The sequence below is a fragment of the Mus caroli genome, unplaced genomic scaffold (assembly GCF_978045245.1).
Source record: "Mus caroli unplaced genomic scaffold, Mus_caroli_1 scaffold_18, whole genome shotgun sequence".
Lineage (NCBI taxonomy): Eukaryota > Metazoa > Chordata > Mammalia > Rodentia > Muridae > Mus > Mus caroli.
In genome coordinates this window covers 37,181,694-37,196,998 of record NW_028227273.1, presented here as the reverse complement: position 1 = coordinate 37,196,998, position 15,305 = coordinate 37,181,694, and positions in this window count along the sequence as shown.

Here is a 15,305-nt window from a genome sequence, read left to right as displayed (position 1 = left end):
TCAAAGTCACCACCCCCACATCGGGAAGTCAGAGTCTGAGTTTGATCTTTGATAATTTGCAACTGAATAAAGTACCTAGATTTTCCCAAAGAAGCTTTTATCATTTGCTTTTCAACTATCTCAATTTTGTTTTTCAAGCAGATCAGTCTCTCCTTACAGCCTGATTTCAACAAGTGTGCAGCCTCACCTCCAGCAAGCGCAGGTGGCAGAAATTCATCAATATGAAGAAGCATATTAAAGATATATTGTGGCTTTGGTCTGATTTGGGAATAAGGTGTGCTATGAGGGCCGGTCAGCCAATGACGGGCAATCAGATTTCGGAGCCATATCAATCTAAGACAGAGGTACATGCCAAGAGGCTGTGGTTTGTTAATAATGCACCACAGATCCATGTTTGTGTAAAATAAACACAAACAAGCGGCATGTATGCTCCTTGACAGATAAGAATGGCTTGGGGAAAATCTGAGATTTCCTAAGCCAGGCACAGCGGCCAGCCACCATAACTCACAGGCAGGACTGTGGAGCATAAATAAATTTTATGTCTCAGTCAAGCTATTTTTTTTTTTAATATAATCAGGGGGGAAATTGTAGTCTCCTCCAGCCTGAAGTGGGCTGGTACAGACCTTGTCAACACTGAGGTAGGGCCACCTGCGGTGCAGCTTTGAGACTTGGCTGGCTTCTTTTGAAGGCAACAAAGCACCAAGGATGGACTGGCAGGGAACGGGGGGGGGGGGGGGGGGGGGGGGAGGGATGGGGGGGATGGGCCTTCCCCCTTATAAGCACAGTGTCTTAGTAAACTCACAGGCCTTGATCAGAGAAAAATTTGTCTTGGCCTCATCATTCTTTTCTCACAGTCTAGTCTCTTTCAGCCCCAGCCTACCTTCCAGAAATACCCACTTCATGTAGGCCACGGGCCAGCTTCCTACTACACTTTTGCATTGGGTTTACAAGAATGCTAGGGAGCTTAATTCAGGTCCTTCAGTTTGAACAAGTGATTTTTCCATATCAAGATTGGTATTTATAAATGTGGAGTTCTCTTATGTTTAAAGAGATGCAACACTCAAACTGTATTTTACTTTTCCATGGGACCTTCATAAATGGTTTCTTCATTCAGTAGGATTTTTGAGAACTTGGCTTGCTTCCTTTGTTCTAGGATACTATAAGATACATAGAGCCAAAGTTTTCAATTCAATTACCTACTCCAAACTCCAGAGTTAGGTAATTGAATACAGACACAGACACACCCACACACTCACACACACCTCAGTAAGAATCACAACAGAAGAAATGTTATTTTAGAAATATTATTTTAAAGTAAAATATTATTTAGAAAATGTTACTTTGATGCAATATTATTTAGAAAATACTGTATGCGAAGAGTCAATTGTTTGTAATATGTTTACACTTAGGCATAGAAGCATAAGATGAGCACCTTGTAACCTGCCATGAAAGGATGACTCTATAAAATGAGATAGTGACAATGAACAGCTCAGTACAGAGGAGGAAAAGAGAAAGCCCGAAGCCAGCTCCCTCTGCACATGAATTGCTTGGATGTTATAAAACTATCCAAGAAAAATTTTCTGATCTTTGGTCAGGAGTTCCCAGGAGCAATACAGGAAATTGAAGCACTCAGCTATGCCTTCCATCTTCTTCAAGGGAAATCAGTTACAAATGTCCTAATGCTCACAATGTCAGTCTTCTTCAGACATAGAGAGGTATGTAATTCTATCCTCTAGATTCTTATATATTCTATGTTCAGCTAGTAACCAAACCCCAGCCTGGTGCCATGATCATTTTAGCTAAAAAAGCTTTTTGGTAAAATTAAAATTAAATACTTTTTTATTACATAGATGTTATAATAAAATACATTTTTTAAGAATTAGAAGTTTAGTATTAGAATAACATTAGAAGAAAGATTTTAGCATTAGCCAGTGTATGTGTGTGTGTGTGTGTGTGTGTGTGTATGTGCATGTGTGTGTGTACAGCCTATTGGTAGTTTAGGTAGTTAATACATCCAGAGGGGTTAGATCCTTCTGCAATCACACAAACAGTGAATTAGTGTTCTTTTTTCTACTTTCCTCCAACAGTTGTTGGTTGGTTCTTTCATCTTTGTCATTCTGACTAGAATAAGATAAAAATCTCAAAGTTGTTTTGAAATTCATTTTCCTAATTTCTAGGCCTATGAACATTATGATAATGAGTCTTAGCTATTTTTTCCTTCCAACCAGGCTATTTTTAAAATGTGTTCTTTGTTTTATTGTCTGCATTTTGAGTGCATTATGTATTCTGCATATTAATTCTCTGCTAGAAAAAATATTGAAAAGATTCTCTTTTGGGCTTTTTTGTTTTTCATAAGGTGGATTGTTTCTTTAGGCGTCCAGGAGTTCTTTAGTCTTCTGCAATACAACTTGTAGATAGTTGGCCTAACTTTTGGGCAAATACAGTCCTATTCAGAAAACCATTCTTTAAAGCTGTAACATATAAGTTACTGCCTGTCTTAGTCAGGGTTTCTATTCCTGCACAAACATGATGACCAAGAAGCAAGTTGGGGAGGAAAGGGTTTATTCAGCTTACTCTTCCACATTGCTGTTCATCACCAAAGGAAGTCAGGACTGGAACTCAAGCAGGTCAGGAAGCAGGAGCTGAGCAGAGGCCACAGAGGGATGTTCTTTACTGGCTTGCTTCCCCTGGCTTGCTCTGCCTGCTCTCTTATAGAACCCAAGACTATCAGCCCAGAGATGGTCCCACCCACAAGGGGCCTTTCCCCCTTGATCACTAATTGAGAAAATGCCTTAGAGTTGGATCTCATGGAGGCATTTCCTCAACTGAAGCTCCTTTCTCTGTGATAACTCCAGCTGTGTCAAGTTGACACAAAACTAATCAGTACACTGCCGATGTTTCCTTCTACCAGTTTCATTTTTTCAGGATTTGCATTTAGGTCTCAGATCTATCTTAATGCCACTCCTGAATATTGTCATTCTCAAAATGTAAATTTTCATCATGTGACTTAGAGTGGGGAATATAGGGAAGAAGTACAGACTATGGAATGTTTAAATGTGATTCAAAGCTGTCACACTTAGTCTTTGGTGTAATAAGAGTGCTCTCGGTGGTTTATGGCTCCAGCTGCATATGAAGCAGTGGGTGGCCTTGTCAAGCATCAAAGGGATGAGAAGCCCTTAGCCCTATGAAGGCTCTATGCCCCAGGGTAGGGGAAAGCCAGGGCAGGGAGGTGGATGTGTAGGTGGATGGGGGAACACCCTCATAGAAGCAAGGGGCTGGGGAGTGGGATAGGTGGTTTCCAGAGGGGAAAGGGGATAACATTTGAAATGTAAATAAATAAAATAGCCAATTAAAAAAGTGATCTTACCCAGTGATTCATCTGGAAACTTCATCTTGTTAGTTATCTGTGTTTTTCCAAGACCTTTTTTCTTAATTCATCAGACATGGAATTAAATTGAAATACTATGTACGTTATCCGACAAAGCTTTTTGCCTACATAAAATAATAATATAGCTTACTTTTCTTTTATCTTCTTAGAAACCACCATGACTTATTTTATAATATATTACAGCAGCAAATACTATATTTTGAATGAGAATTATCAGAAAAATTAGAATTTAGCAGATGTAAAAAGGATAAGTTGTGATCTTTGAAATCTTTGTTGTTAACTAATAATGTACAAAGGGAGAGGCAACTAGCATATTTAAATGTAAATCTTCCATATTTCCACTCACTTTTAAAGTAATTCTAGTGAAAGCACTGGTTTTGATACAAGAGCTGCAAAGTATGCTGTATTTATGCTTCTGTATTTGATGTATACTGAGAGGTGAAAGCCCTTTGCAACATTTTTTAAATTAATTTTTATTAGATATTTTCTTTAAATACATTTCAAATGCTATCCCGGAAGGTTCCTATACCCTCTCTCTGCCCTGCTCCCCTACCCACCCACTCCCTCTTCTTGGCCCTGGCATTCCCCTGACTGGGGCATACAAAGTTTGCAATACCAAGGGGCCTCTCTTCTCAGTGATGGCCGACTAGGCCATCATCTGCTACATATGCAGCTAGAGATATAAGCTCTGGGGTACTGGTTAGTTCATATTGTTGTTCCACCTATAGGGTTGCAGACCCCTTCAGCTCCTTGGATGCTTTCTCTAGCTTCACCATTGGGAGCCCTGTGTTCCATCTTATAGATGACTGTGAGTAGCCACTTCGGTATTTGCCAGGCACTGGCATAGCCTCATACGAGACAGCTATAACAGGGTCCCTTCAGCAAAATCTTTATGGCATATGCAATAGTGTCTGGGTTTGGTGGCTGATTATGGGATGGATCCTGGGTGGGGTAGTCTCTGGATAGTCCATCCTTTCATCTTAGCTCCAAACTTTGCCTCTGTAACTACTTTCATGGGTATTTTGTCCCCTATTCTTTTTTTTAATTAGGTATTTTCTTCATTTACATTTCCAATGTTATATGAAAAGTCCCCCATACCCTCCCCGCAACTCCCCTACCCACTCACTTCCACTTCTTGGCCCTGGCGTTCCCCTGTACTGAGGCATATAAAGTTTGCAAGACCAATGTGCCTCTATTTCCAATGATGGCCAGCTAGGCCATCTTCTGATACATATGCAGCTAGAGACACGAGCTATGAGGGGTACTGGTTAGTTCATATTGTTGTTCCAACTATAGGGTTGCAGACCCCTTTAGCTCCTTGGGAACTTTCTCTAGCTCCTCCATTGGGGGCCCTGTGATCCATCAAATAGCTGACTGTGAGCATCCACTTCTGTATTTGCTAGGCCCCAGCATAGCCTCACAAGAGACAGCTATATCAGGGTCCTTTCAGCAACATCTTGGTAGTGTATGCAAAGGTGTCAGCTTTTGGAGGCTAGTTATGGGATGGATCCCCGGGTATGGCAGTCTCTAGATGGTCCATCCTTTCATCTCAGCTCCAAACTTTGTCTGTGTAACTCCTTCCATGGGTGTTTTGTTCCCAAATCTAAGGGGCAAAGTGTCCACATTTTGGTCTTCATTCTTCTTGACTTTCATGTGTTTTGCAGATTATATCTTGTATCTTGGGTATCCTAAGTTTCTGGACTAACGTCCACTTATCAGTGTGTAAATATCATGTGAGTTCTTTTGTGATTGGGTTACCTCACTCAGGATGATGCCCTCCAGGTCCAACCATTTGCCTAGGAATTTCATAAATTCATTCTTTTTAATAGCTGAGTAGTACTCCATTGTGTAAATGTACCACATTTTCTGTATCCATTCCTCTGTTGAGGGACATCTGGGTTCTTTCCAGCTTCTGGCTATTATAAATAAGGCTGCTATGAACATAGTGGAGCATGTGTCCTTCTTACCGGTTGGAACATCTGTATATATGCCCAGGAGAGGTATTGCTGGATCCTCCTGTAGTACTATGTCCAATTTTCTGAGGAACTGCCAGACTGATTTCCAGAGTGGTTGTACAAGTTTGCAATCCCACTAACAATGGAGGAGTGTTCCTCTTTCTCCACATCCTCGCCAGCATGTGCTGTCACCTGAATTTTTGATCTTAGTTATTCTGGCTGGTGTGAGGTGGAATCTCAGGGTTGTTTTGATTTGCATTTCCCTGATGATTAAGGATGCTGAATATTTTTTCAGGTGCTTCTCAGCCATTCGGTATTCCTCAGGTGAGAATTCTTTTTTTAGCACTAGGCTCATTTTTAATGGGGTTAATAGATTTTCTGGAGTCTATCTTCTTGAGTTCTTTATATATATTGGATATTAGTCCCCTATCTGATTTAGGATAGGTAAAGATTCTTTCCCAATCTGTTGGTGGCCTTTTTGGCTTATTGACGGTGTCTTTTTCCTTACAGAAGCTTTGCAGTTTTATGAGGTCCCATGTGTTGATTCTCGATCTTACAGCACAAGTCATTGATATTCTATTCATGAAATTGTCCCCTGTGCCCATATCTTCGAGGCTTTCCCACACTTTTTCCTCTATAAGTTTCAGTGTCTCTGGTTTTATGTGGAGTTTCTTTATCCACTTATATTTGACCTTAGTACAAGGAGATAGGAATGGATTAATTCGCATTCTTCTACATGATAACCACCAGTTGTGCCAGCACCATTTGTTGAAAATGCTGTCTTTTTTCCACTGGATGGTTTTATCTCCCTTGGCAAAGACCAAGTGGCCATAGGTATGTGGGTTCATTTCTGGGTCTTCGATTCTTTTCCATTGGTCTACTTATCTGTCCCTATACCAGTACCATGCAGTTTTTAATCACAATTGCTCTGCAGTTCAGCTTTAGGTTAGGCATGGTGATTCCCCCACTGATTCTTTTATCATTGAGAAGAGTTTTTGCTATCCTAGGTTTTTTGTTATTCCAGATGAATTTGCAGATTGCCCTTTCTAATTCGTTGAAGAATTGAGTTGAAATTTTGATGGGGATTGCACTGAATCTGTAGATTGCTTTTGGCAAGATAGCCATTTTTACAATGTTGATCCTGCCAATCTATGAGCATGGGAGATCTTTCCATCTTCTGAGATCTTCTTTAATTTCTTCTGAGACTTGAAGGTCTTATCATACAGATCTTTCACTTCCTTAGTTAGAGTCACTCCAAGGTATTTTATATTATTTGTGACTATTGTGAAGGGTGTTGTTTCCCTAATTTCTTTCTCAGCCTGTTTATCCTTTGTGTAGAGAAATGTCATTGACTTGTTTGAATTAATTTTATATCCAGCTACATCACTGAAGCTGTTTACCATGTTTAGCAGTTTAGGAATTTTTAGGGTTACTTACATATACTATCATATCATCTGCAAAAAGTGATATTTTGACTTCTTCCTTTCCAATTTGTATCCCCTTGATCTCTTTTTGTTGTTGAATTGCTCTGGCTAGGACTTCAAATACTATGTTGAATAGGTATGGCTAAAGTGGGCAGCCTTTTCTAGTCCCTGATTTTAGTGGGATTGCTTCCAGCTTCTCACCATCGACTTTGATATTGGCTATCATGTTTAGATATGGGCCTTGAATTCCTGATCTTTCCAAGTCTTTTATCATGAATGGGTGTGGGATTTTGTCAAATTCTTTCTCTGCATCCAATAAGATGATCATGTGGAATTTTTTTTGAATTTGTTTATATAGAGGATTACATTGATGGATTTCTGTATATTAAACCATCCCTGTATCCCTGGAATGAAACCTACTTGGTCATGATGGAAGATTGTTTTGATATGATCTTGGATTTGGTTAGCAAGAATTTTATTGAGTATTTTTGCATCGATATTCATAAGGGAAATTCATCTGTAGTTCTTTATCTTTTTGGGTCTTTCTGTGGTTTATGTATCAGGGTAATTGTTGCTTCATAGAATGAATTGGGTAGATTATCTTCTGCTCCTATTTTGTGGAATAGTTTGTGAAGAACTGGAATTAGATCTTCTTTGAAGGTCTGATAGAACTCTGCACTAAACCCATCTGGTCCTGGGCATTTTTTGGTTGGGAGACTATTAATGACTGCTTCTATTTCTTTTGGGGGATATCACTGTTTAGATTATTAAACTGATCCTGATTTAACTTTAGTACCTGGTATCTGTCTAGAAATTTGTCCAGTTTTTCCTGTTTTGTTGAGTATAGCCTTTTGTAGAAGCATCTGATGGCGTTTTGGATTTCTTCAGGATCTGATGTTATGTCTTCCGTTTCATTTCTGATTTTGTTAATTAGGATATTGTCCCTGTGCCCTCTAGTGAGTCCGGCTAAGGGTTTATCTATCTTGTTGATTTTCTCAAAGAACAAGCTCCTCATTTGGTTGATTCTTTGGATAGTTCTTCTTGTTTTCACTTGGATGATTTTTGCCCCTGAGTTTGACTATTTCCTGCTGTCTACTCCTCTTTGATGAATTTGCTTCCTTTAGTTCTAGAGCTTTTAGGTGTGTTGTCAAGCTGCTAGTGTGTGCTCTCTCTAGTTTCTTTTTGGAGGCACTCAGAGCTATGTGTTTCCTCTTAGAAATGCTTTCATTGTGTCCCATAACTTTGGGTATGTTGTGGCTTCATTTTCATTAAACATTAAAATATCTTTAATTTCTTTCTTTATTCCTTCCTTGACCAAGGTATCATTGAGAAGAGTGTTGGTCAGTTTCCACGTGAATGTTGGCTTTCCATTATTTATGTTTTTATTGAAGTTCAGCCTTATTCTATGGTGATTTGATAGGATGCATGGGACAATTTCAATATTTTTTTATCTGTTGAGGCCTGTTTTGTGACCAATTATATGGTCAATTTTTGAGAAGGTACCATGAGGTGCTGAGAAGAAGGTATATCCTTTTGTTTTAGGATAAAATGTTCTGTAGATATCTGTTAAATCCATTTGTTTCATAACTTCTGTTAGTTTCACTGTGTCCCTGTTTAGTTTCTGTTTCCATGATTTGTCCATTGATGAAAGTGGTGTGTTGAAGTCTTCCACTAGTATTGTTTGAGGTGCCATATGTGCTTTGAGCTTTACTAAAGTTTCTTTAATGAATGTGGCTGCCCTTGCATTTGGAGCATAGATATTCAGGACTGAGAGTTCCTCTTGGAGGATTTTACCTTTGATGAGTATGAAGTGTCCCTCCTTGTCTTTTTTCAGAACTTTGGGCTGGAAGTTGATTTTAATAGATATTAGAATGGCTTCTCCAGCTTGTTTCTTCAGACCATTTGCTTGGAAAATTGTTTTCCAGCCTTTCATTCTGAAGTAGTGTCTGTCTTTTTCCCTGGGATGGGTTTCCTGTAAGCAGCCAAATGTTGGTTCCTGTTTGTGTAGCCAGTCTGTTAGTTTTTGTCTTTTTATTGGGGAATTAAGTCCATTGATATTAAGAGATATTAAGGAGAAGTAATTGTTGCTTCCTATTATTTTTGTTGATAGAGTTGGCATTCTGTTCTTGTGGCTGTTTTCTTTTAGGTTTGTTGAAGGATTACTTTCTTGCTTTTTCTAGGGCATGGTTTCAGTCCTTGTATCTTTTTTTTTTTTTTTTTTTTTCCTTTAAGGTCTGGATCGTGGAAAGATAACGTGTGATTTTTTTTTCCCCCCCCATGGAATACCTTGGTTTCTCCATCTATGCTAATTGAAAGTTTGGCTGGGTATAGTAGCCTGGGCTGGCATTTGCGTTCTCTTAGGGTCTGTAGAACATTTGTTCAGGATCTTCTGGCTTTCATATTCTCTTGTGAAAATTCTGGTGTAATTCTGATAGGCCTGACTTTATATGTTACTTGACCTTTTTCCCTTACTGCTTTTAATATATTCTATCGTTATTTAGTGCATTTGTTGTTCTCATTATTATGTGTCAGGAGAAATTTGTTTTCTGGTCCAGTCTATTTGTAGTTCTGTAGGCTTCTTGTATGTTCATGGGCATCTCTTTCTTTAGGTTTTGGAAGATTTCTTCTATAATTTTGTTGAAGATATTTGCTGGCCCTTTAAATTGAAAATCTTCATTCTCATCTACTCCTATTATCTGTAGGTTTGGTCTTCCCATTGTGTCCTGGATTTCCTAGATGTTTTGAGTTAGGATCTTTTGCATTTTCCATTTTCTGTGATTGTTTTTCAGATGTTCTCTATGGATTCTTCTGCACCTGAGATTCTCTCTTCCATCTCTTGTATTCTGTTGCTTATGCTCGCATGTATGGTTCCAGATTTCTTTCCTAGGGTTTCTATCTCCAGCGTTGCCTCACTTTGGGTTTTCTTTATTGTGTCTACCTCTCTTTTTAGGTCTAGCATTGTTTTTTTTCATTTCCCCCACCTGTTTGGATGTGTTTTTCTGTTTTTCTTAAAGGACTTGTAACGCTTTAGCAGTTTTCTCCTTGTATTTCTTTAAGTGAGTTATTAACGTCCTTCTTGATGTCCTCTACCATCATCATGAGATATGCTTTTAAATCAGGTCTAGCTTTTCGGGTGTGTTGGGGTGCTCAGGACAGGGCAAATTGGGAGTGCTGTGTTCTGATGATGGTGAGTGGTCTTGGTTTCTGTTAGTAAGATTCTTATGATTGCCTTTTGCCATCTGGTAATCTCTGGAGTTAATTGTTATAGTTGTCTCTGGTTAGAGATTGTTTCACTTGTGATTCTGTTAGCCTCTATCAGCAGACATGTGAGACTAGCTCTCTCCTTTCAGTTTCAGTGGTCAGAGCTCTCTCTGCAGGCAAGCTCTCCTCTTACAGGGAACTTGCACAAATATGAGGAGTTCGGACCTGCCTCCTAGCAGAAGATGAAGGCCTGAAACTGTGTTGCTTTAGCCTGTCATAGAAACTGTTAGCTTTTGTAGTCCACACTCTCACCAGTGCAGACTAGTCTCAGAGGGATCTGGGAACCAAGATGGCTCCCCCAGGTCCTCCGGCAAAGCCCTCCTGGGCAGGGCAGACACCTCTCCTCTATCAGGGAAGGTGCCCGGATGTCTGGAGCCCGAAATGGGGTCTGCTTCAGAAGCTGTCCTCTAGGGTCCTTGGGGGTGTTCGCCGACTCTGCACCCAGGTGACCCAGTGCTGGCGCCAACCGGAAGGGATTTGGACCCTGATCAGGGTGGGTTTTCTGTTTCCCTCGTGCTGTCTCAGGTCCTGTGCGATTGGATTGGAACAGAAGTTGTGTTCCACTCACCGGTGGTACTAGATCGAGTGGAGAGTCCTCTAGGGGACCTTGGGGGTGTCCACCAACTCTATGCTCAAGGTGACCAGGTCTTGTTCCCTATTCTAAGGAGGAATGAAATATCCACCCATTGGTCTTCCTTCTTCTTGATTTTCTTGTGTTTTGCAAATTGTATATTGGGTGTTCTGTGTTTCTGGGCTAATATCCACTTATCAGTGAGTGCATATCTAATGACTTCTTTTGTGGTTGGGTTACCTCACTAAGTTGCTTTTCTTGGAGAACATTTCAGTAAGAGTCCTAATTTCTTGAAAACAAGTATTGTCATGGTTAATCATGCTTGTGGTGGTTTGAATATTCTTGGCCCATGAGAAGTGACACTATTAGGAGTTATGACCTTGTCGGAATAAGTGTGCCCTTATTAGAGGATGTTTGTTACTGTGTATGTGGGTTTTGAGGACTCCTATGCTCAGCTCCCAGTGTGGAAGAGAGTTGTCTTTTGGTTGCTGTCATATCAAGATGTAGAATTGTTGAATTCTCAACTCCTCCAGGACCATGTTTGCTTGTAAGCTGCCATGTCATCTATCATGATGATATTGTAAGCCAGCCCCAAGTAAATGTTTGCCTTTTAAAGCATTGCCTTGGTCTCAGTGTCTCTCATGACAATTATAACTATAACTAAAACAATGCTGTTTGTGGTTTTTCAATTGGACCTTGGCATCTAGGATTAAGTCACTGATAGTGATTCTTCATGTGAGTCTTTGATCTAATGTCTGTTGAGTTGTTTTGATATTAATTCCTATTACCACAACTTGTACATTTATGGTCCAACTGAATGACTTGTGGTATTTGTTCTATGTTGGTGTGTAAAGGAGATTTTGAAAATTCTCTTAGTTTAGCTAGATATAGGTACAACTTCTGAGTCTAATAATAAACCTTCAAAAGGTTTAGAAGCTACTCTATGCTGAGCTTTGGAAAATTTTTGAGGTATATTAGGTTCTCTAGGTTGTTCTGGAGTTCCTAGTCATATAAGATGTGACTCTGGTGATGGGCATGGAGGTGGATGTAGGGCCCAACAGGCAGAATGAGGAAAAAGTAGATGTACATGACATACCAGAATTTTTTATGTCATTGTATGGAAGGACTCTATGTTATTTTTAGAGATACCATCTCTTCTCAGACTAAAGGTCATTGACTTATCTGGGGTGGCCAAAAACCCTTTAAATCTGTGACTCCTTAGTGTCAAGTTTACAAGCAGTCATTGTTGACTCAGCCTCTTATGTCAGTTCTTGGAAATTGTATGGTTCATACCCAAGGCTTCATACTTGCACAGCAAGCACTAAACCAGTCAAACCATCTCTTCAGCTCACTTCAATGATTTTCTTCAGAACTTGAAAACTGTAATCAAATTAATCATTTTTTCCAAAATCAAGATAGCTATGTTACATTGATGAAAACTTTAAATTTTATGTTTCCTCATTTTTCAGCTTGAGAAATGGCACAGAGCTATTTCACTCCTCCTCATGGAAGATGAGGAAATTAGCACATTTTCAGTTCCTCCTACTCCATCTACCCCCACACCTCCTGTTTTTTGAGGCATCAAAAGGGACCTTTTCACAAAGCAAATAATTAAATTTTTGTGAGATAACTATTATTTTAAGAATAAGACTTTTAATGTGAGTGGTAATACCAAATAAAAATAGAATTTTATTTTAAAATGGAGACTCTCTATTTATTGAATGCAAATTCCTAAGCTTTCTATGACTACTTTGTTTTAAAATCAAGTATGAAGTTTTGTTGATTTCACTGTTTTATTTTTCCTGTGTACTGAACTAGTTTTAACAAAGCTCTTGTGTTTTTATCTTTGCAATGTGCTTGTTTAACATGAGTGTAGAACAACAATAAAATGATTTTTCAGGGATCTGTGAGATAGATATGCATGTCAGCATGTTATGGTATATGCTACCCAGGCTAAATACCTGAGTTCAGTCCAAGAAATTATGAGTTGGAAGGAAAAATGACTTCTGACCACAGGAAGTGGTCTTTTGAACTCAACATACAGGCATACTCTCTCTCTCTCTCTCTCTCTCTCTCTCTCTCTCTCTCTCTCTCTCTCTGTCTCATACACACACACACACACACACACACACACACACACACACACAGAGAGAGAGAGAGAGAGAGAGAGAGAGAGAGAGAGAGAGAGAGAGAGGAAAGAGAATCAATTAAAATAAAAAGTTTTAATTTCTACAAATCTGCTTTTATACCTATGTAATATATTTCATTTTATTCTGGATCTTGGACATAATAGCTTACATTTTATTATAGAATGTGAATACAATGCTTGCAAATACAAGTCTGAAAATTTTTGGTCTCTAATTTTTGCACAATATAAATACTTAAACAAAATTATTTTATTTTGCTTAAAGACAAGCAAGTAAACAGAAATGTACATGTTCCTTGTTATTCCTATATAATTTGGCAACCAACTAGACAAAGTTTACCTACAGGTTTCTTTACTATATAAATTTCTTCTTTTTTTATCTTGTAAGATTAGAAATCTCAGGACCAAGTTAGATGGATCAGTAGATCAAGGTGCTTGCCTGCAAGCCTGTCAACATAATTTTGATCACTTCAATCCACACTATGGAGGGAAGAAACAGATTTCTTCAAGTTATCCTCTGACCTTGAAAGAAAGAAAGAAAGGAAGAAAGAAAGAAAGAAAGAAAGAAAGAAAGAAAGAAAGAAAGAAAGAAAGAGAAAGAAGAAAGAATAGTATGCAAGACAGACATATAGATAAATAAGGAACATTACAGCATATTATGGAGAGTGAGAACAACCTATATGAGCCATCTGTTTTCTGTTTCTATCATGTGAATCAATCTTGGAAACATGAGCCTTAACCCATTGAGCAAAACCACCATCCTATCAAACATCATAAGTTTAACCTAACATTGTCCAATTTTGTGATCTGTCATTACTTTTGAAGGTGTTCTCAAATTTATGATCATAGTGTCATGATATATGAACTCCACCAGTTCATTCATATGCACACATTATCATAATGCACATTATACTACACTGATGGCCTTTGTTTTGTGAAATAGTAGTGGCTGGGAAAATATCTCCATTGATAAAGTGTTTGACACACAAGCATAAAGTTCTGAGTTCAGATCTCCAGGAGCTTCATAAGACCCATATGAGGACAAATGTATCAATAAACACAGCACTGGAAAGGGACAGAAATAAAAGGATACCTGCAGGTCACTGGCAAGCCAGTCTAACTAAGTGAGCTCCAGGTACAGAGGTACCCAGGGTCAGAAAAAATGTTGGAGAGCAGTGGAGGAAGACACCTAAAGTTGGCCTCTGCTTTCAACAAATATGTGCATATATTCAGTGTCAAATACAAATGTATATTCATATGCATATATATCACATTATAAATATATAACACACATTCATATGAAATAGTAAACGTAACTTCACTTCAATTTTTAATTATGTTATGTATATGTGTGCTATAGTTGATTGAACCTAAAAACTTCTCCTGCTAAAGAAAAATTTAATGAAACTTCATCTCAGAGCAGGTTATATCATTTCATAGATGTAGCTTTTTTCTTTTCCTTTAAAAAATGTTGACAAGCCCTAAGTTTTATTGGTTTACATAATTTACTCACCCATGTGCATACATCTGCACAAGGTAATTTTTTCTCCCTCTTGATTTTGTTCTTTTTGGTACCTTTCATTAACATGGTACCACTTCAGTCCTTGACTAAGGAAAAGAATGCATAGACTAATGGTACAGTGTTAATTCTACAGATTTGATCTTAAGTGTTATCAAAAGAGCTATATGCTACAGAATTGTGGAACTTATAACAGACAATCCTAGTGGGAAGCATTGAGTCATTTCTGCTTTGCCATCTCAGGAATTTCTATTGCTGCAATGAAACATTACATACAAAATGCAAATCAGAGATGAAAGGGTTATTTGGCTTACAGGATTGTGTATTTCCACATCAGTTGACCAATGAAGGAACTCAGGATAGGATCTCAAACAGGAAAGGAATTTGAAGGCAGGAACGTTTGCAAAGGTCATGAAGGGATACTGTACTACATTGGATCACATAGCTTGCTCATCCTGTCTTGTTTTTGCTGTTGTTACTGCTGCTGTTGTTGTCGTTTTTCATAAAACTCAGGAGCACCAGCTCAGGAATGAAATAACACACAATGGGTTAGGACCTCCCAAGTTAGTCACAAAGTAGGAAATGCCCAACAAGATTGCATACAGCCCAACCTTAAAGAGGCATTTCTTAGCTGAGTTTCCCTCTTCTAAATGATTTTACTTTGTGTCAAATTGCCAAAAAGCTATCCAGCACACAGGGAATCATGGAACCCTGAATTTTTAAAAGCATTTTACTCCTGAGCCATGAGATGAGAAGTTTTGTTTCAGCATGAAGTTTTTTTATAGTTTTAAAATAGGTCTTTGGTGTTCATAATTTAGTAGTCCCTGATATCCATTATAAGAATAGAAGGCTAATGAGCACAGAGATTAATCTTTGAGTAGGGGACCTATAACCCTGTTGAACAACAACAACAAAAATGCTAGTCAGTGGTGGATCACACCATTAATGCCAGCACTTAGGAGGCAAAGGCAGGGAGATTTCTGAGTTCAAGGCAAGTCTGGTCTACAGAGTGAGTTCCCAGATAGCCAGGGCTACACATAG